The sequence below is a fragment of the Nomascus leucogenys genome, chromosome 10 (genome assembly GCF_006542625.1).
Source record: "Nomascus leucogenys isolate Asia chromosome 10, Asia_NLE_v1, whole genome shotgun sequence".
Lineage (NCBI taxonomy): Eukaryota > Metazoa > Chordata > Mammalia > Primates > Hylobatidae > Nomascus > Nomascus leucogenys.
The window spans coordinates 95501688-95522228 of record NC_044390.1 but is presented as its reverse complement, the minus strand read 5'-3'; the positions used below and the strand labels follow the sequence as shown (position 1 = coordinate 95522228).

General features: G+C 41.9%; 1 protein-coding gene across 1 annotated transcript in view; it reads right to left on the bottom strand.

Annotated features, from left to right (window-relative positions):
* TMEM132C (transmembrane protein 132C) overlaps positions 1-20541 on the bottom strand; it is a 453190-nt gene that overhangs the window by 282904 nt on the left and 149745 nt on the right. The gene's annotated exons all lie outside the window — the stretch shown is intronic.

Genomic DNA, 20541 nt, shown 5'->3' with positions numbered 1-20541 from the left:
CCTTGCCCATGCCTATGTCCTGAATGGTATTGCCTAGGTTTTCTTCTAGGGTTTTTATGGTTTTAGGTGTAACATTTAAGTCTTTAATCCATCTTAAATTAATTTTTGTATAAGGTGTAAGGAAGGGATCCAGCTTTCTACATATGGCTAGGCAGTTTTCCCAGCACCATTTATTAAATAGGGAATCCTTTCCCCATTTCTTGTTTCTGTCAGGTTTGTCAAAGATCAGATGGTTTTAGATGTGTGGTGTTATTTCTGAGGCCTCTATTCTGTTCCATTGGTCTATATCTCTTTTTTGAGTACTAGTACCATACTGTTATGGTTACTGTAGCCTTGTAGTATAGTTTAATGTTAGGTAGCTTGATGCCTCCAGCTTTGTTCTTTTTGCTTAGGACTGTCTTCGCAATGTGGGCTCTTTTTTGGTTCCATATAAACTTTAAAGTAGTTTTTTTCCAGTTCTGTGAAGAAAGTCATTGGTAGCTTGATGGAGACGGCATTGAATCTATAAATTACCTTTTTCATGATAATGATTCTTCCTATCCGTGAGCATGGAACGTTGTTCCATTTGTTTGTGTCCTCTTTTATTTCACTGAGCAGTGGTTTGTAGTTCTCCTTGAAGAGGTCCTTCACATCCCTTGTAAGTTGGATTCCTAGGTATTTTATTCTCTTTGTAGCAATTGTGAATGGGAGTTCACTCATGATTTGGCTCTCTGTTTGTCTGTTATCGATGTATAAGAATGCTTGTGATTTCCGCACATTGATTTTGTATCCTGAGACTTTGCCGAAGTTGCTTATCAGCTTAAGGAGATTTTGAGCTGAGATGATGGGGTTTTCTAAATATCCAATCATGTCATCTGTAAACAGGGACAATTTGACTTCCTCTTTTCCTAATTGAAAAGCCAGTGGTTCTTAATGTTGGGTCACTTGACTGGCAAAAGCAGCAGCACCTGGTGCACTAGTTTCTTAGGGCTGCCATCACAGAGTACCACTCACTGGGTGGCTTAAACAATGGACATGTATTGTCTGACAGTTCTGGACGGCAGAGGTCCAAGATGAGGGTATTGGCAAAGTTGGTTCCTTCTTAGGACTTCTGGTAGTTTGCTGTTAACCTCTGACATTACCAATCTCTGCCTTCATCTTCCAAAAGTCATTTTGATCTCTTCTTAACTAATTACATCTGCAATGACTCTATACCAAATGAAGTCACATTTGGAGGGGCTGGAGGTTAGGACTTCAATATATGAATTTTGAGAGACACAATTCAACCCATAATACCTATGAACTCATTAGAAATATAAATTATATGGGCCGGGTGTGGTGGCTCACACCTGCAATCCCAGCACTTTGGGAGGCCGAGGCAGGCAGATTGCCTGAGCTCAGGAGTTTGAGACCAGCCTAGGCAACATGGTGAAACCCCGTCTCTAGTAAAATACCAAAAACAAAAAATAAAAAAAAAAAATTAGCCGGGTGTAGTGGCATGTGCCTGTAGTCCCAGCTACTCGGGAGGCTGAGGCAGAAGAATTGCTTGAACCCTGGAGGCGGAGGTTGCAGTGAGCCGAGATCATGCCACTGCATGTGAGCCTGGGTGACAGAGGGAGGCTTCGTCTCCAAAACAAACAGAAAGAAAGAAATATAAATTATCCGGGCCAGGCGTGGTGGCTCACGCCTGTAATCCCAGCACTTTGAGAGGCCGAGGCAGGTGGATCACTTGAGGTCAGGAGTTCAAGACCAGCCTGGACAACATGGTGAAACCCCACCTCCACTAAAAGTACAAAAATTAGCCACTGTGGTGGCAGGCATCTGTAATCCTGGCTACTTGGGAGGCTGAGGCAGGAAAATCTCTTGAACCCGGGAAGGGGGAGGTTGCAGTGAGCTGAGGTCTCACCAATGCACTCCAGCCTGGGCGACAAGAGAGAAACTCCGTCTCAAAAAAAATAATAATAAATAAAATTATCTGGGTTTCCACATATACTGAATCAGAAACTCTAAGAGTGAGGTCCAGCAATGTTTGTTTCAACAGGTGTTTCTGGTACTCAACTTTGAGAACCACTAGTTTGAGCTACTGTTGGTTAAGCATTGTTAGCTGCAGCTGAAGGCATTTTAGTTCATTCTAGCTGATGATCTGCCCCGCTAGGAGAGCAGCCACATTCTTCGAAGGCTGGAGGCGAGGGGCGGCATCCAGCTCTTATGGATGGAGTCACACTGGCATCGGCTTGCTGCCCGTGTGGCTATCCAGGAACATACATCCTAAAAAAATATTCCCAAATCAATGGAGCTCCTTCAAGGCAGCCCACTGACGCCTTCTTTTTCTGATAACAAAGCCACAATTTTCTTAGTTCCGTCTCTGTCTTTTGTACTGCACAGGAAACATAGGGGATTGTGTGGGGCTATAGGCATCTCACTGCCATTCCCACTACTGTCCTTCCACGCTAGGCACAGGAGGACTCTGAGATCTTGCTTGCTCCCTGTGTTTTATCCAAAGACAGAGAAAAATAAAATCCATTGCCTTCCTGATTTTTCCAAAATTCCCAGGGGGTTTCTCAGATCCTCAGAGTCTGAGGATCCTCTGAGGGTCCTATCAACACTTAAGTTTTCCCAAGTTCCATCTGACACTCTTTTTCATTTCACCTCCAGTTCAGGAAAACTTATCTAATTTTCTGCAATGAGTAAAATCCTGATGACAGTTTCCCAAATTTTTGCCCAGTTCCAAAGTCAAGGGTGTTAAAAGGTAAACTGAGGCACGATCATTTTTTTTTAAAGTTTATTTAGGCAAATAATTCACGAATTGGGCAGCATCAAGCCAGAAGCAGTTCAGAGCTTATGGAGGGAGCAGAAGGGGAAAGCTTTCACAGGAGAGACACAGAAGTAAAGCAAAGAAAATATTGGATTGGTTAGTTACACAGTTGTCTTATTTGTTCTGTTCCACTGGAAAGTCCCTAATTATACACACACACCTCAGTGATACTGCAAATTCGGTTCTAGACCAGTGAAATAAAGTGAATATCACAATAAAGTGAGTCGCACGTTTTTTTTCTATTTCCCAGTGCATATAAAAGTTACGTTTATCCTTACTGTAGGTCATTAAGTCTGCAAAAGCATGGTGTCTAAAAAATAATATACAGAATTTAAAAATGTTTTATTGCTAAAAATGCTAATGATCAACTGAGCTTTTAACAAGTCACAATTTTATTTATTTATTATTTATTTATTGCTGGTGGAGGGTCTTGCCTCAATATTGGTGGCTGCTGACTGATCAGGGTGGTGGTTGCTGAAGGTTGGGGTGGCTGTGGCAGTTTCTTCAAATAAGACAACAATGAGGCTTGTTGCATCCATTGACTCTTCCTTTCATGAATCACTTCTCTGTAGCATGCGATGCTGTTTGATAGCATTTTACTCACAGCAGAACTTCTTTCATAATTGGAGTTAACCCTTTCAAAACCTCCTGCTGTTTTAACTAAGTTTATGTACTATTACAAATCTTTTACTGTCATTCTGACAATGTTCCAGTATCTTCACCAGGAGTAGATTCCATCTCAGAAAGCACTTTCTTTGCTCATCTGCAAGAAGCCATTCTTCATTTTTCAAATTTTATTGTGAGATTGCAGCAATTCAGTCACATCTTCAGGCTCCACTTCTGATATCTAATTCTTCTGCTATTTCTACCACATCTGGAGATAGTTCCTCTAGTGAATTCTTGAACCCCTCAAAGCCATCCAAGGAGGCTGGGACAAACTTCTTCTAAAATCCTGTTCATATTGATATTCGACTTCCTCCCATGAATCACAAATGTTCTTAATGGAATCTAGAATGGTGAGTCCTTTCCAGAAGGTTTTCCATTTACTTTGCTTAGATTCCTCAGGGGAATTACTATCTTTGGCAGCTACAGCCATACAAAGTGTCTTTCTTAAATAATAAGACTCAAAAGTCAAAATGACTCCTTGATCCATGGGCTGTGGAACAGATGTTGTGTTAGCAATGGATGTTGTTTTAGCAGGTATGTAAACAGCATTCATCCCCTTGCACATATCCATCAGAACTCTCGGGTGACTAAGTGCATTGTCAGTGAGCAGTCATATTTTGAAAAGAATCTTTTTTTCTGAGTGCCGGGTCTCAACAGTGGGCCTAAAATATTCACTAAGCCATCCTATAAACAAATGTGCTGTTACAGGCTCTGTGGTTCCATTTATAGACATAGGCAGAGCAGATTTAGCATAATTCTTAAGGGTCCTGGGATTTAGAGGTTGATAAATGAGCAACTGAAAGTCACCAGCTGCATTAACTCCTAAGGAGAGAGTTAGCCTGCTCTTTGAAGCTTTAAAGCCAGGCATTGTCTTCTCCCTTCTAGCTACTAAAGTCCTAGATGGTCGAAGCACTTTGGGAGGCCAAGGCAGGCGAATCACTTGTGGTCAGGAGTTCAAAACCAGCCTGGCCAACATGGTGAAACCCCATCTCTAATAAAAATACAAAAAAATTAGCAAGGCGTGGTGGCCGGCACCTGTAGTCCCAACTACTCGGGAGGCAGAGGCAGGAGAATCGCTTGAACCCGAGAGGCAGAGGTTGCAGTGAGCCGAGATCGTGCCACTGCACTCCAGCTTGGGCGACAGAGTGAGACTCTGTCTCAAAAAAGAAAAAAAAAAAAATAGAGTCCTAGATGGGATCTTCATCCAAGAGATCCAAGAGGAAGCTATTTCACCTGCACTGAAGATCTGTTGTTTAGTGCAGCCACCTCATCGATGATCTTAGCTAGATCTTCTGGATCACTTGCTGCAGCTTCTTCATCAGCACTTGCTGCCTCACCTCGCACTTTTATGTTATGGAGACAGTTTCTTTCTTTTCTTTCCATTAGCCTCAAGAACCAACCTCTGTAAGCTTCAAACTTTTCTTCTGCAGCTTCCTCACCTCTCTCAGCCTTCACGGAATTCTTTTTCACAGAACTAGAGCCATGCTCTGGATTAGGCTTATGGCTTAAAGAAATGTTGTGGCTGGTTTAATTTTCCATCCAGACCCCTAAAACTTTCTCCATTATCAGCCAGAGGGCTGTTTTGCCTTCGTATCATTTGTGTGTTTGCTGGAGTTGCACTTTTCATTTCCTTCAAGAACTCTCCTTCGCGTTCGCAACTTGGCTAACTGGCCTAAGAGGCCTAGCCTTTGGCCTGCCCACTTTCACGTGCCTTCCTCATGAAGCTTCATCATTTCTAGCTTTTGACTGAAAGTGAAAGATGTGGGACCCTTCCTTTCACCGAAGCACTTAGAGGCCCATGTAGGGTTATTCATCAGCCTAATTTCAATATTGTTACATCTTAGGGAATAGGGAAGCCTAAGGAGAGGGAGAGAGACGGGACCGTGGCCAGTCGTTGGAGCAGTCAAAACACACACAACATTCATTAAATTTGTCATCGTATATGGGCACAGTTCATGGTGCCCCAAAACAATACAGTAGTAACATCACAGATCACCGATCACAGATCTCCATAACACATATAATAATAATAATGTTTGAAATATTCCAAGAATTGTCAAAATGTGACACGGAGACAGGAAGTGAGCACGTGCTGTTGGAAAAATAGTGCTGATAGACTTGCTCAATGCAGGGTTACCACAAACCTTCAGCTTTTAAACAACACAGTAGCTGTGAAATGCAGTAAACTGAAGCACAACCAAACAACGTATGCCTGTATAATTATAAGTTTGTTGGCTGCTTCTGATTGATTGAGCTTAAGTTCTATTTTTTCTTTAATATCTGCATTTACAAGAAATGGTTCCAGTTAAGTTCTCATTATGTTTGCAAATCAAGCAAGGTTAAGGTCACTTAAGAGGCCTAACTGGTTTTGTCTGCTCAGGGATTATTCAGGCCTGGTCTGCATTTAATTTTCTAGAACAAGGGTTTCACCCTCCCCTCCATCATTTGTGCTATGGTATCCAATGCCATGGGGACATCAATAGAACACGCTTGCCCTATGGCTGGAAGCTTGGCAAGAACCACTGTGTCATACGAAGCGTAGTGGGGTGAAAAATCAATTACATCAAAATAAGGTAGGCTGGTGGGTGGTTAAATGCCCACTGCAGACTTACTAGGAATGTTGTGGGTCAAAGTCTCTTGAACTCTCTGGAGACTCTGTAGCTCGCTGGGTTACTGAGAAGGAGGCCGAGCTGCCCCCAGCACCCTGCAGCCACCAGCCCAGTGAGGTGAAAATGGTGCCTTCCCCCATCCACCGTGATGTGCAGCCATGCCTGGTCCTCCTCTCCCCACTGTGCATCTCAGGATGGCATAATTGTGTCTGTCCGCTACGCCCTTTAGCTCTCCCATTTGAGATACGGAGCAGTGGTCCAACATTTTTAAGAGCCAGTCCCATGCCTGGGCACCCTGTTTTGGGATGTATTCATTAGGAACTAATGAAATGCATCGTAATTAAGGTGTGACACTCTTTCTGCCAGTGTGTTATCCATGGTAAGCCCCATCTTTGAATACCCCTCTCTGATGTTATCAAAGCCCTGTTCTTGTTTTCTAACAGAAGGGATATTAAGATATTACGAAGTATAGGCTAACTAGATTAGCTCCTTGCTCTTTGGTGAACATGAAAACTGGCCTTGATTTCCATGGCTGGTCGACACATGACCTGCAGCCAACATCTGGGAGGAGCATTTCAAAGAGACAGAGCTCCTTGCATTGTCAGGAAAGGCTGCCAGGTTCCCAGCAGACAGCTCTTAGCAGCCCATGTTCCCGGGCACATTCGTGATCCACGGAGAAGCACGGTGGCTTTTCAGCCTGATAAGCAATGGGTGATAACCTACGGCTGTGGTCATCTACCTAGCCACACGGCGATCAACCATTTATTCATCTCAGGGTTTCTCCATTGCTGCACGTTGACTGGCATTTGGGATTAGAATATTCTTTGTGGGGTTAGTGGGGAGGCAGTCTTGCACATTGTAGGATACCTAGCACTATCTCTAATCTCTGTTTACTAGATGCCAGTAGCACCTCCATGCCAGTAGACATTTTGACAACCAAAAATGTCTCCAGACATTGCAGATATCTCCGGGGAAGTGAGGGTAAAACTCTTCCCCTGTTGAAAAACCTGTCTTACCTCAGTGAAAGCAATGGCATCCCTCCTCCCAAAGAAGGTAGATGCTGCTACAGAGATGGCAGTTCATCAATTAGAATGCTTTCAGCTGCAATCCACAGCACTCAATCAAGCATAGTTGCAATAGACTCTCTGTGTAATGTCCAGAAAAATACACGTAATAAAAATAATAATGCACTGAAAATGGAGTTAATATTAAGTGCTTAATATGTGCAAATACGTTAAAATTATCTGACTGAAGTGTCACAATTACCCTGAGCTGGTGTTACTGTTATCAACTCTATGTAGAAACTGAGGCACAGAAAGGTTGAGGAACCCGCCCTGGTGGCACAGCTAGAAAACTGTAGGTGCAGGATTTGGACTCAGTTGTCCATCTCTGAATTTACAGCCTTCCTCTATGCCATAGGTGTGGGCATCTACAGCTACTTCCTGCACATGACATGAACCCTTCTTCTAGAACCTGCACCCCGATTTTCTCTTTTCCAAACCACTCTGTCTACACTTACAGACAGCATGTTTTTGGTGGGATTAATCTACCACTTCCATTTCTAAGGGCAGCCTGGCAAATAGATATGTTGATAGTTGCTGGACACAATAAATGGATGACAGGTGGGTGTATGACTCGTACCAAGCTGAGACAACTCAATCTGAGGACACGTATTGCACCTATTATAAAAAAGAAGCCTACTTTAAACTCTGAGCAGGGTTGAAGCTGGGAACCCTTGGGGTGACCACGTAGAGAACCAGCAGGAGAAGGAGAACAATGTGGGCGAACGGAGTTGCACAAATAAGTGAGGGAGACTGAGTCCCAGGAACATCATTCATGCCTTGATGCATTTGTACCTGAAACTCCCAAAAGTTTTAGTTATAGGGAAAAAGAATTCCTTTTTAAGTTTAAGTCAGTTAGAGTAGCAACCACAATAAGCTTGACAAATGCATTCCTCTTCTCTCAGGCCTTCGGTTTCCTCATCTGTAGAACGGGTTGTTGAGAGGATTGCATGGCATATCAGGAATGCATGACCTGCCAAACCCCACACAAATAGGATTGTCTGGAAGCCCAATAGGATAGCCCAAGCAGCAGCCCCAGGAGAAGCCAGCATTCTGGCTCTTGGGACTGACAGGTCCCATCCTGGCAGCACTGGGTAAGAAGAGCTGAAAAGGCTGTGCACTCCTTTATTTTGCTCTAGCAAATTCTGCTTTTAAAGGTCCCTCTGGAAAATTCAACAGAAAGAAGCCTTCATCAAGAAAGCATGTCCGCAGTGCTCGCAATATCAGAGCAAAATGACAATGGGCACTGGTTTTTAGAGGAACGTCAGAGATGGCCTCTGTCTCCTGCACATTGTACTGAGGAGTGCTTCCATCTGAGTGACAGCCACAAGCCGGGGGTGAGGATGTTGGGCGTGTCTAGCCGAGTGCCTTAACGGGAAGGTGATGGAGGAAGCAAGTCCTGGTGGATGTGCGTTCACCTAACGTAGCTGGGTGGAGTATTGAGAGCTTGGATCCCACCCTGGAGGAAAGTGGGGAAGGGGAATCGGGAGGATCCAGCCCTGGGGGAAATGTCCTGGGCTGAGCCTGAGACCCACAGCCTGCCTCTTCCCTCCCTCTCAATCCTGTCTACACTGTGTCCTCCTCCTGTGTTCCTGGATGTCCCAACTTCCAGGCCACTACCTTTCTTAAATATATATAATATATATTTTATGTATATATTATATATGATATATATTGTATATAATATATAATATATATTATATAAAACATATATCATATATAATATATATTATATAAAACATATATAATATATAATATATAATATATACATAAAATATATATCATATATAATATATACATAAAATATATATTATATAATATATATTATATATTATATATAAAATAAATATATAATATATATTATATATATTATATATAAAATAAATATATAATATATATTATATATATTATATATAAAATAAATATATAATATATATTATATATATTATATATAAAATAAATATATAATATATATTATATATATTATATATAAAATAAATATATAATATATATTATATATATTATATATAAAATAAATATATAATATATATTATATATATTATATATAAAATAAATATATAATATATATTATATATATTATATATAAAATAAATATATAATATATATTATATATATTATATATAAAATAAATATATAATATATATTATATATATTATATATAAAATATATATAAAAATATATTATATATATAAAATATATAATATATATAAAATATATGTAATATATAAAATATATATAATATATAATATATAATATATATAAAATATATATAATATATAATATATATATTATATATAAAATATATATAATATATATAAAATATATATATACACACACACACACACACCCCTTTGGAAGTAGAAACGAAAAGGACTCATAAACACACAAAAACACACACCCCACATCTCTAGCAGCACAGGACATGGGAGCTGATACTGCAAGGAGGTTCCAGGAAAGACTTTCAATAAGCACAATGCAATCAAAATGCTTTTGAAATAGGGATGCTTTTTTTTTTCTTTCTATACAAGATTTTAATTACTTTCAGAGTTTCAAGACATAAACGGTGCAGGTTTGCAATATTCAGGAACCCTGGAGCAACGACACGACCGCAAACAAGTGCCAGCAGACGGGACTCTAAAGATGCCTCAGCACCCAGAATACTGGCATACCCAGCATGCTTCTGAAGTCATTACTTGCCACCTTATACTGCCTCTCCTCCCCACAAATATTTAGATAGAAAGGGACTATATGTCACAGGTCCACTAATTCATGTGTTAAATCTTTCACAACAGACAAAGCTGTGATTTGGAGAACTCAAAAACTAAGACGACACTTAACTGGGCTAAAGAATGTGGAAGAAAGAAAGCAGAATTCGGGTCAGAAGGGCTCTGGTTCCTTTCTGTTTCCACAGAGCTGGAGTCAATTTTATGTTTAAATGTTTCCCACAACAGTAAAATCGCTCTCCAATGTTTCACGGGAGCTGGGCTGCCTGGCAACCCAGATGTGTTGTGGGGAGCTGCGGAGGGGGACAGGGGATGGAGCAGGAAACATTATTTCTTTACTTCTTCCCAAGCAGAAAGAAAATCGTTCCTTTTCTCTGTTCCAGAAGAATACATTTAAAATGACAAGCTGAAGAAAATGAAAACAAACCCTTCCTTTGGAGACATTCAACAGGGGAAATGAATTTCAGACAGACTGTGGGAAAATGAGTTTCCAGAGTTCTCTGAATTAGCTCCAAATCTGCAGTCAATGTAAACTTGGTCATGTTTTAGGGTCTCCTCTGCTAATGAGGAGTCTGGGAACAGTCAGCTTGCTCCTGAGGAATCCACTTGATCCTGCAGATTTATTACGTCCAGTAGGAAAGAAAGAGCCAGCGATCATGCAGGACAAGCCAGGTATCTGGACAATGCCTCCGAGGGTTTCTCGTATCCTCACATATCAAACAGATAAGAAAAAACTTCACTGCCTGAAATGAAGCGATAATGGCATACAGCAGACTGTGCTCAGAAATTAGAAGAGTGGATTTGAGAGTGCGGTCTAGACTCCTTCGGTGGAGAGGAGTTTACTCTCCACGTGGTGAAGGTCCAGATTCCCATTTGTAACTTTGCTTTTCCACCACAGGGAGCACGGCCTGGTGTTGCCAAGGGGCATGTGGCAATTGAAAAGAACCAGGGCAAGACTGAGTGGCAGGCTCTGAAGCACGTCGGGCAGTCTGTATTCTCGGTCATGGGTTCAATGCTGCCTTCCACCCACCCCCAAATTCACATCAAACGGGGAACTTCAGAATGCAACCTGATTTCGAAACAGGTCCTTTGCAGATGGAATTAGTTAAGGATCTCCAAATGAAAGCCTTCTGGATGAGGGTGGGTCTGAAATTCAAAGACAGATGTCCCAGTAACGGAAAGGACAGGGATATTGAGACACAGGAGAAACACAGAGGGAAAATTCACATGAAGACAGGGGCAGGCGTTGGAGAGATGTGGCCACAAGCCAAGGACCATCGAGGACAGCTGGCAGAGGCAAGGAAGGGCCTTCTGTAGAGCCTTCGGAGGGAGCATGGCCTTGCTGGCACCCTCATCTCAGGCTTCTGGCCTCTAGAAACGTGAGAGAACAAAGTTCTGTTGTTTCAAGCCACCAAGTTTGGGACAATTTGTTATGGCAGCCGCAGGAAACTAATGCATCCTTCTGCTTTGAGGCATGATTTAAACCGAGAGACAAAGTCAAGTCCCCCAGACTGTGCAGTGGTGGTCGAGAAGCAATTCTGCTGTCAGCTTCCATTTCTAATTTCTCTTTAGAGCCAGTAACTCTGGTCGCTATGGTCCTGGGTTCTGGCATGTCTGAAATCAAGGAGACTTGTAATGTGGCTGCTCCCTTTAACAGGGCACACATGTGAGTGCCATTCACTGTGGCCCCTCCCAGATGAGCGCCAAGCGGCAGGGGATGGGGTGTACAAAAGGCTGGCCGCTGTGTGCAGGTGGGGAGTTTGAATCAGAACTGGGTCTGCATCATGGATATAGTGTCTTCATTAGATTGTGTGTTGATCTGGGTGGCCTGAGGGCCTGGCTAATGGAGATTATGGTGCGGGATGCTGAGGCCCTTTCAAATATCCTCTTACCTCTACCTCTCCCTCTCCCCTGGGAGCTTCCCTCACCTACATCCCTGGCCAGTCATACGGGTGCGGAAGTTTGCTACCTTCAACCCACATATCTGATTGAAGTTGATTGGTCCTTGTTTTGGCCATTCTCACTAATCAAAAATGTTGAAGGGGTTTCTAAATGTGATACAGTACAAAGCACAGTAAAAAATTAGAAAGAGTGGTCGGATCCTAAGAACCTCGTCAAGTAATGGGCAAAGCAAAACATGTGGCCATCCAGTGGAGAAACCATCTGTAGGATAAATTTTTGAAAATTGGCTCAATGTTTAACGTGTAGTTAGTTTAGAGGCAATAAAGTCAAGGTCAATAGCCTTTTCTATGACACACGTCATCTCTTGGGATATCAGTTTGTCAAGCATACAGTTTTTAGTATATTCACAAAGTTGTGCAACCATCACCACTACCTAATTTCAGCATGTTTTTATCACCCCAAAAAGAAACCCCAAGCCCATTGGCAATCACTCCCCACATGCCGCATCCCGTTGTCCTGGCAACAACTCATCTACTTTCTATCTCTATGGATTTGCCTGTTTTAGGCATTGCATATAAATGAATTCATGTATTACGTGACCTTTTGTGCCTGGCTTTTTTTTTTTTTCCACTTAGCATCATGTTTTTAAGGTTCATCCATGCTGTAGCATGTATCAGTGGTTTATTCCTTTTATGGCTGAATAATATATCATTGCATGTAAATATCACATTTTGCTCATTTGTTCATCAGGTGATCTGTGCATACAGTGGGATATTATTCAGCCATCAAAAGGAAAGCTGCTGTGAACATTTATGTATTTTGTAATTGTGTATATTTCGTGCATAAGTAGGAGACTCACTTCTGAGCAGCCATGATTGGCGTTTGTCTATTGGAACAGGCATGTTCCATGAATCCCACCTCTCACCCTCCCGTGGGAATCTGTGACTCTGCCCTTTGCCCTGAGCCGGTTAGAAACTCAGGTTTAGTCTGCAATGGATTAGCCTTCCAAAGTCCTTTTATTTTATTTTATTTTATTTTATTTTTTTTTTTTGAGGCAGAGTCTCGCTCTGTCACCCAGGCTGGAGTGCAGTGACATGATCTCAGCTCACTGCAAGCTCCGCCTCCCGGGTTCATGCCATTCTCCTGCCTCAGCACCCCCAAGTAGCTAGGAGTACAGGTGCCTGCCACCATGCCCAGTTAATTTTTTTTTTTTTTTTTTTTTAGTAGAGATGGGGTTTCACCGTGTTAGCCAGGACGGTCTCGATCTCCTGACCTCGTGATCCACCTGCCTCGGCCTCCCAAAGTGCTGGGATTACAGGTGTGAGCCACCATGCCTGGCCCCAAAGTCCTTTTAAAGGAGGTGAAACCCACTTTTTTTTTTGTTTTTTAAGAGACAGGGTCTCGCTATGTTGCCCAGGCTGGACTTGAACTCCCGGGTTCACACAATCCTCCCACCTTAGCCTCCAGAGTAGCTGGGACTATAGGCAAAAGCCAGTCTTTCAACTCTACCTGAATTTCCTTGACGTACAGTGAGATTCCAGAAATGAATCCACCTGTAAACGTCATCCTGTTTGGAAAAAGAATACTTGTCTCAGTATTCTTGCATAAATCTTAGCACATTTCTTCAAAGGCTTTCTTCCCTGTGCCCGCCCTTCATCCTGTTTGTTTATTGGAACATGGTGAGAGCATACGTGGCTGTTAAGCACATGCGGCATGGTGTTGGCTTGGTTGGGGGAGATTTTGTGACTGATAAAATGACTGGGCCTCATCCACCAGTCAAAGCAGGACAGAACTAATGAACCAGGAGGTCCCATACCCCACAGCTAGGAAAGAACATCACCTTCTGTGCCGAAGCTGAGAAGCAGCTCCTTGCTCTCTTGTTTTCTGAGTGCACCCCTACAAAGCAAGGGCTATTAAAGACTGCATGCTTGGCATCTAGTCTCTCTTTCATTCTGTCTTCATTCGTGAGAGAGGACTACCTCCTTAGTTCACAGTGTTTTACTTCAAAAACAAATCTCTTAGGATTTATGTCCTGAAGCCTCCATTATCAGTCCTGACACACAAAACCTACCCAGCAAAGGACAAAGAAGCTACGTAATCGCTGTTCTATTTTCAGTTATGTTTGAGGGACCATCACAAGGCCCACATCCCACAGACCACCCAGATATCACTACTCTCTGCAAGTCAAGGGTGTAGGCTCATGGTTGTCAACCATGGTGATTTTGTCCCCCAAAGAAGAGTTAGCAATGTCTGGAGACATTTTGCTTGTCAGACCTGGAGCAGAGGTGGAGGTGCTACTGGACTTTATCTACTGAGTAGAGTCCAGGGATGGTGCTTAATATTTTACAATGCACCAGACAGCCCAACACAAAAGAATTAGCTGGCCCCAAATGCTGATGATACTGAGGTTGAGAAGCCAGTCCCTATGCTAAGCACCTCTCTTCACTGTGTTAAGACATGGGGATGTGTCTATTTACTACACATAAATTCATGTTAGCAGCAGAGTATAATCTCCCAGTCAGGAGCGATGCTTTATGACTCTCTTAGCATCCCTAATGCAGGGTTTGGAATTGGTTACAAGTAGAGAACAAATCTCTTCCACGTCTAGGAATCACATTGTTCAATTAAGAGAGCTTATTTTAAATTGGAGAGGATGAATGATCACCACCTCTGCTCTTTAGGTATCAATTTCATTGCTTACTGACAAGGCCAAACATTCACACCCCCTACCCCCAAGTTCTTCACTTTAATAACCTGCAGGCTCAAGACTGACCTACCTACTTACAACCTGCAACTTGAGTCAAACTAACACTGATTTTGGCAGCAGAGTGATTCTCTGAGCTCAGTCGAAGCTGGGCTTTGGGGAGGCAGTCACGTGGAAGTCATCCCATCCTCAGCATCCCCAGGGCTTCAGGAGCGCAGACGCACACTGGGATGGCAGTGAGAATTTTCAGAACCGATGATCTCCATTGTCAATATATTTTGAACATCCTTGGAAAAGTAAATAATGCCTATGTTTTCTCTGAGGAATCCTGATCTTTATTTCAAGAAGACTCAATTAATTATGAAAGAAAACATCCATGGAAAGGAATGTTTATGAAATAGGTTTGATATTAGGCATTTGGTTTTGCATTTATTTAATAAATGTTTAGTGGGGCTTTATTTTTTGCCAAGTTATGACCAAGGGCTGGGGATATAGCAGTGAACAGAGAGATGGAAAAAGGGCTTACCCTCATGAGCCAACCCACTTATATTTGTAAAACCTATCTGCATATGTGTTTTTCATTTATGTTGGTAATTATTTTATTTTTTATTTTTTAAAATCGGCTTCCAAAATAATGTTAAAGCCACAAGAAACAAAGGTTCCATCTTCCACACCTTGACTTTTGGGTCTCGTGAACTAATTTGATTATAAAGCAAGGGTTGCCTTTGAATTCACTTTGTGAAGTTGCAAACAAAATCCAGCCTGCTTCTTTTTGCTCATGGAAGAGTGTCCTTTGTGAAAATGATCTTGCCAAGAAGGTTCATGCCAAGTTTCCATGTAGGTTATTAGTCCCATAAACATTTCCAAGAAGTCCAGGCCCTCTCAGTGAAGCCATTGTGCGAAGACCCATTGGAGAAAGTCTTTGGGTTTCTCAGTGAGGAGAGATCATTCAAGGTCTCCCTGTCTGTCCTCCATGAATTTCCCAACAGAAAAGATGCAGCAATGGACCTTGATGATCCAACATTCTGTGTCCTGGGTGGATTTCTCCTGTGATCTAACCAGCAGCCATAGGTGGAGGCAGCTGGAGAGATCTGGATGATATATACACCACGTGTTCTTTATCCACTCATTGGCTGATGGGCATTTAAGTTGATTCCATATCTCTGCAATTAGCTATGCATACACAGAGGCACACAGCGTGCTAGAATGGATGCTAGAGGCTTGGAAGGGGAGAGGGTGAGAGGCGGTTCAGGGATGAAAAGTTACCTATTGGGTACAATGTACGCCAGTTGGGTGACAGGTGCACTAAAATCCCAGACTTCACCACGGTGTACTTCATCCTTATAACCAAAAACCACTTGTACCCCTCAAGCTACTGCAATGAAAAAATACAGTGTTGGTTCCCAAACTTCAGCGAGACTCATACCAACTTCACTATTATTCTCACATCTGTGTCCATCCTCTTATATTATTTGCTTCTTGAATATTTTTTCCTTAAAATGATGCTTTTAAGTATTAAAGTACATTTTAATTAAATTAAAATTATAATACACTATCTAGAAAGGGAAAACCTGCCTCTCCCACAGGCTTTCCATCACAGGAATGGCAGCTCTGTCCTTCATCCCCTACATCCTGATGCTGTGTCTCCTTCACACAAGTGTGCCCACAAATCTCATCAGTCCTAGCTTTAAATTTAATCCAGAATCTGCACACTCATTTACACCTCTGCTGCTGCTATCCTGATCCAAGTCCTTGTCTTCTCTCACCTAGATTACTGCAATACATAAAAATAAGTTACATCGTGACATTCCTTCTTCAAAACCTTCCAGTAGTCCCCATCTCACCTGGAACAAAAGTCTTTACAATGGCTCCCAAAGTCCAAGGTGATGTGAATCCCAGCTCCCCTGTGAGCTCGCCTCCCCCTACCTCTCCTATCTTCCATTCTGTTTCAGCCACATTTATCTCCTTACTGTTCCTGAAACAAACCAAGCAAGCGTCCCCAGGACCTTTGCACGTATTTCCCTGCCAAGACCACGCTTGATTCGAATGCCACTTTTTCAACAAAGCCTGCCTTGACTGTCACCTTAAATTGTATTCTCAGCACTTTCCATTCTTTCTCCCTTGTCCATTTTTTCCTAAGCCACTTACCACTATCCATTGTATTTACTTGGTAATTATGATGATTTCATTTTTTGAGATGGAGTGTCACTCTTGTCACCCAGGCTGGACTTCACTGGCATGATCTTGGCTCACTGCAACCTCCGCCTCCCAGGTTGAAGCCATTCTCCTGCCTCAGCCTCCCAAGTAGCTGGGATTACCAGTGCCCACCATCGTGCCCAGCTAATTTTGTTTAATTTTTAGTAGAGACAGGGTTTCACCACGTTGGCCAGGCTGGTCTTGAACTCCTGACCTCAGGCGATCTGCCCAACTCGGCCTGCCAAAGTGCTGGGATTACAGGTGTGAGCTACCACACCCAACCCAATTTTGATTATTTTTATCTCCCCTAACTAGGAAATCAGCTTCACGCAGGCAGGGAGTTTTGCCTGTTTCATTCAGTGCTGTAGAACAATGCCTGGCAAATGGGCAGGGGTCAATACATATTAATTGAGTCAATATTTACCAAGTGAATGAAAAGAAATATTGTATCCACAGTGAAAATGGAAAACCACTGTTTTGTTTGTTTTGTGTTTGGGCTATCAAAAGAAAATAAGTATAAACAATGAAAGCAGAACAAAGTTTTAAAATTCCAGCTAGAAAAGAAGAAGGCTTGGCAACAGTGACCTGTCTTTCTTTTTGCCAAAAAAAAAAAAAAAAAAAAAAACAAGATTAGTAGGTGCTGTCAGGATGTTAGAGGTATACTAGCAGAGAACAAGACTTTCATTGCAGCGTTAGGAGAACTGAATGACAACTGAACACAAAGCCTGTGTACACTCTGCAATTCCATGGCGTTTAGTGTCTAGCATTGTACATCTCTTGTACACAGCTGTGAGCCAACACACAGAAGTCCAGAGCCTTCCCACTCATCCTAAAGAGTTTGCTGTTCATAAAGCTCATTTTATGCAGGATGGAATTCCAGGGACTCTGTCTTTACCAGCTGGCTTGAGGCTAAGCTCTCTGAGGGCCTCTCGGATGTTGTCCAGCTTAAGGCAGATGTTGCCCAAATACCTATTGGTTTCTTGACAAATACCAGATTCAGAAAGAAGGGCGTGCAGTCTTGGAGGCTGTACTAACTATGCCCTTCGGTTGTGTCACTTCTTGGCACACGTGCGCATTTTGATTATTTTTATCTTGCCTACTAGAACATAAGCTTCACTCGGGCAGGAAGTGTTGCCTGTTTCATTCACTGCTGTAGAACAATGCCTGGCAAATGGGCATGGTTGGATACTTGCACATTGCATTGATGATACAGAAACACACAACATATCTAGGGGCCTGCAAAGATGGCATCTCTGCACAGGAAGGAAGTTCTCTATATTCTCTAAAAAAATAAAAAATAAAAAAATACAGGAGAAGCAGACCGAGCTCATCTTTTCCTGACGGACACTAAAGAGACTCTGGCAGGTGTTCAAGGAACTAATTTTCCAGCTGAACTTCCCTGCCTTCAAAAATGTCTTCAGTCACAGATAAGCTGGAAAGAGATAAGATGCCCTAAAACCTACATTCTGACCCGAACATCCTCTGTAGTTTGGTTAATAATGTTATGCCAATGCCAGTTTCCTGGCCTCAATATTGTACTATGGTTATATGAGGTGTTACCACCAGTGGAAGCTGGGGGAGGGGTCTGCGAGAAATCACTGTACTATTTTTGCAACTTCTTACAAATCTATAATTATTTAAAAACATAGGAGCTTAATTTTTTAAAGAAGTACCTTCAGTCATGTTGGAGAAACAGGAGAATTGGAGAGAGGGGGAGAGAAAGAGGGGGATTAAGGGAAGGAGAGAAACAGAGAGACTCCACAGAGCAAAATTCCATTTGACACACTGTTGCCTGCCAATCATTCTGGCAACTCAAATTAAGCCGAGACTCTGAAACGTGTACGCCGTCCATAACGTCCGCTTTTTAATTAGTGAAATTCCATCTTCAGAATGAGAATGAACCTCAAAGACGGGTCTTCAGATGGTTTGTTTGTTCCCTATTCGTTGAATTCTGACACGCCTGAGACACAAGGACTTGCATTTGCACACGTGTTTGGGGAACGTTTGCTGCTCAGACTTTCTCATAAGCAATTGCTTTTAGCCCTTAGGAAATTTGCTTCGAATTTAAAATCTGAGGTAAGGAAATATAACACGTGTCATATCTTGGTGAACAAGGGGTGAGGTGGATCTTCTCTCCCCAGAACTTTGATCTGTGATGGGAAAGATCAGAATGGAGGGAATACAGCTGCTGCACTTGACGGCACTAAGCAGTGCCCTTTAATGTGACTAACTCTTACACCCCAGAACCACGCCATTAGTAACCTCTGTGCTACAAATACTCCTGTCATTATACAAAGACACTGCTCTTTAAACAAAATCATAGTACAATGGGAATAATAGAATTTTGAGAATAAATTTGGTAGTTGTTTTACACAACATACAATGTCCATTTACTGCAAAGATAGAATTCAATGCTTATTGAAGGTTTGACGGGTGTTTAAAAACAGCCCTGTTAGTAATGTTCAATATTCACAGAGAAGTTTCAGTGCACCAGACACTGTTATAAGTACCTTGCAAATAAATATTAGCCCACTGAATCCTCACAACCCCGTCGAAGCAGGTGCTATAATTACATCTGCTTTAGAGAGGAGGAAACTGAGGCACACAGAGGTTAGTTAACTTGCCTACCAACACACAGGCTGTAAGTAGAAGAGATAGGATCAGAATTGAGGTCAACTGGTTGGAAGACCTTTGTTCGCCACCACCATGCCTACCTTTGTGATGAAAATTTCAGAAAACAGATCCTCCTCTCTGAAGAGCCCCATGTAAGCATCCCTTCCAGGTACAGCTGTAAGGTTGCGGACCTTAGACCTAGGGACCCAGGTGGCTTGCTCATGGGTGCCAGCTCATTTTGAAGAATTAACAAGTGCAAGGAAAGATCACTCTAAAATTTTCCAAGTACTTAGCATGCCATGCTGGAGACTTTCTGTCTCCAGCTTCCAAAGCCAGGGATAGATGCATTTATTTCATGATTGATCTGAAACTCAGGGGGCAAGAGGACTTACCAAAAATTAAACTCAGTGCTCCCAGATCAGTATCTTTTCGAATCCAAACCATGGGGAAACAAACCCAGTATTCAGACCCTTCTATCTGAATATTGACTCTCCTGGCTCCTCAGTGACAAGGTCACGATACTTTCAATAAGCCGCCGATACGCTCACAGCGAGACTGTTCCTCCCCACCATGATGTCAGCATGTCCCTCACTGACCACCAAGGTTCACAATGCAAATGCAATGAGAATCCCTTGTACAGTAAATCTCATAAAAAGATGTAGGATTTCATGACGTCGCTGAAAGAGGTGTCATAACAGTCCTCCAAGCGTATCCAGAAAACATTAGCAAACGAAGATCTGCAAAATTAGTCCACTTAAAAATTGAAAGGAAAAACTACAAAGATAATGACAAGATGCATACTTCAGAAGACAGTTATTTGAATCTGAAGGATAAAGATGAGAAACTAGTGGAAACCTCTGAACCTTTTTGTAAATGAAAAAACAAAAAACTTAAAAAATAAGCATCCGTATAGTCATATTACAAAAGTTAAACAGAAATGAAATATGGTATGATAGGCTATCATTCTAGCTTGCAAATATTTTTCCAAGCAACTCATTCAAAATGTGATTAGGGCTGAATTCTAACAAGAGCCAAAGCATAGCTGCAATTACAACCTAACTCCTTCTTAACTATAACAAGAAAAAAACATTTTTATCCCATTTATTTTTTAAACAAATTTAAAACAAGTACTTTTTTCATTATTATGACATTCTAGTCCACATTGTAAGAGGATTTGCTTTAAATGAATTTTAGCCCAGTGTTAATTATCCTCAGAAAACATGTGCTCCTGTACCAAATTTTAGAATCATTA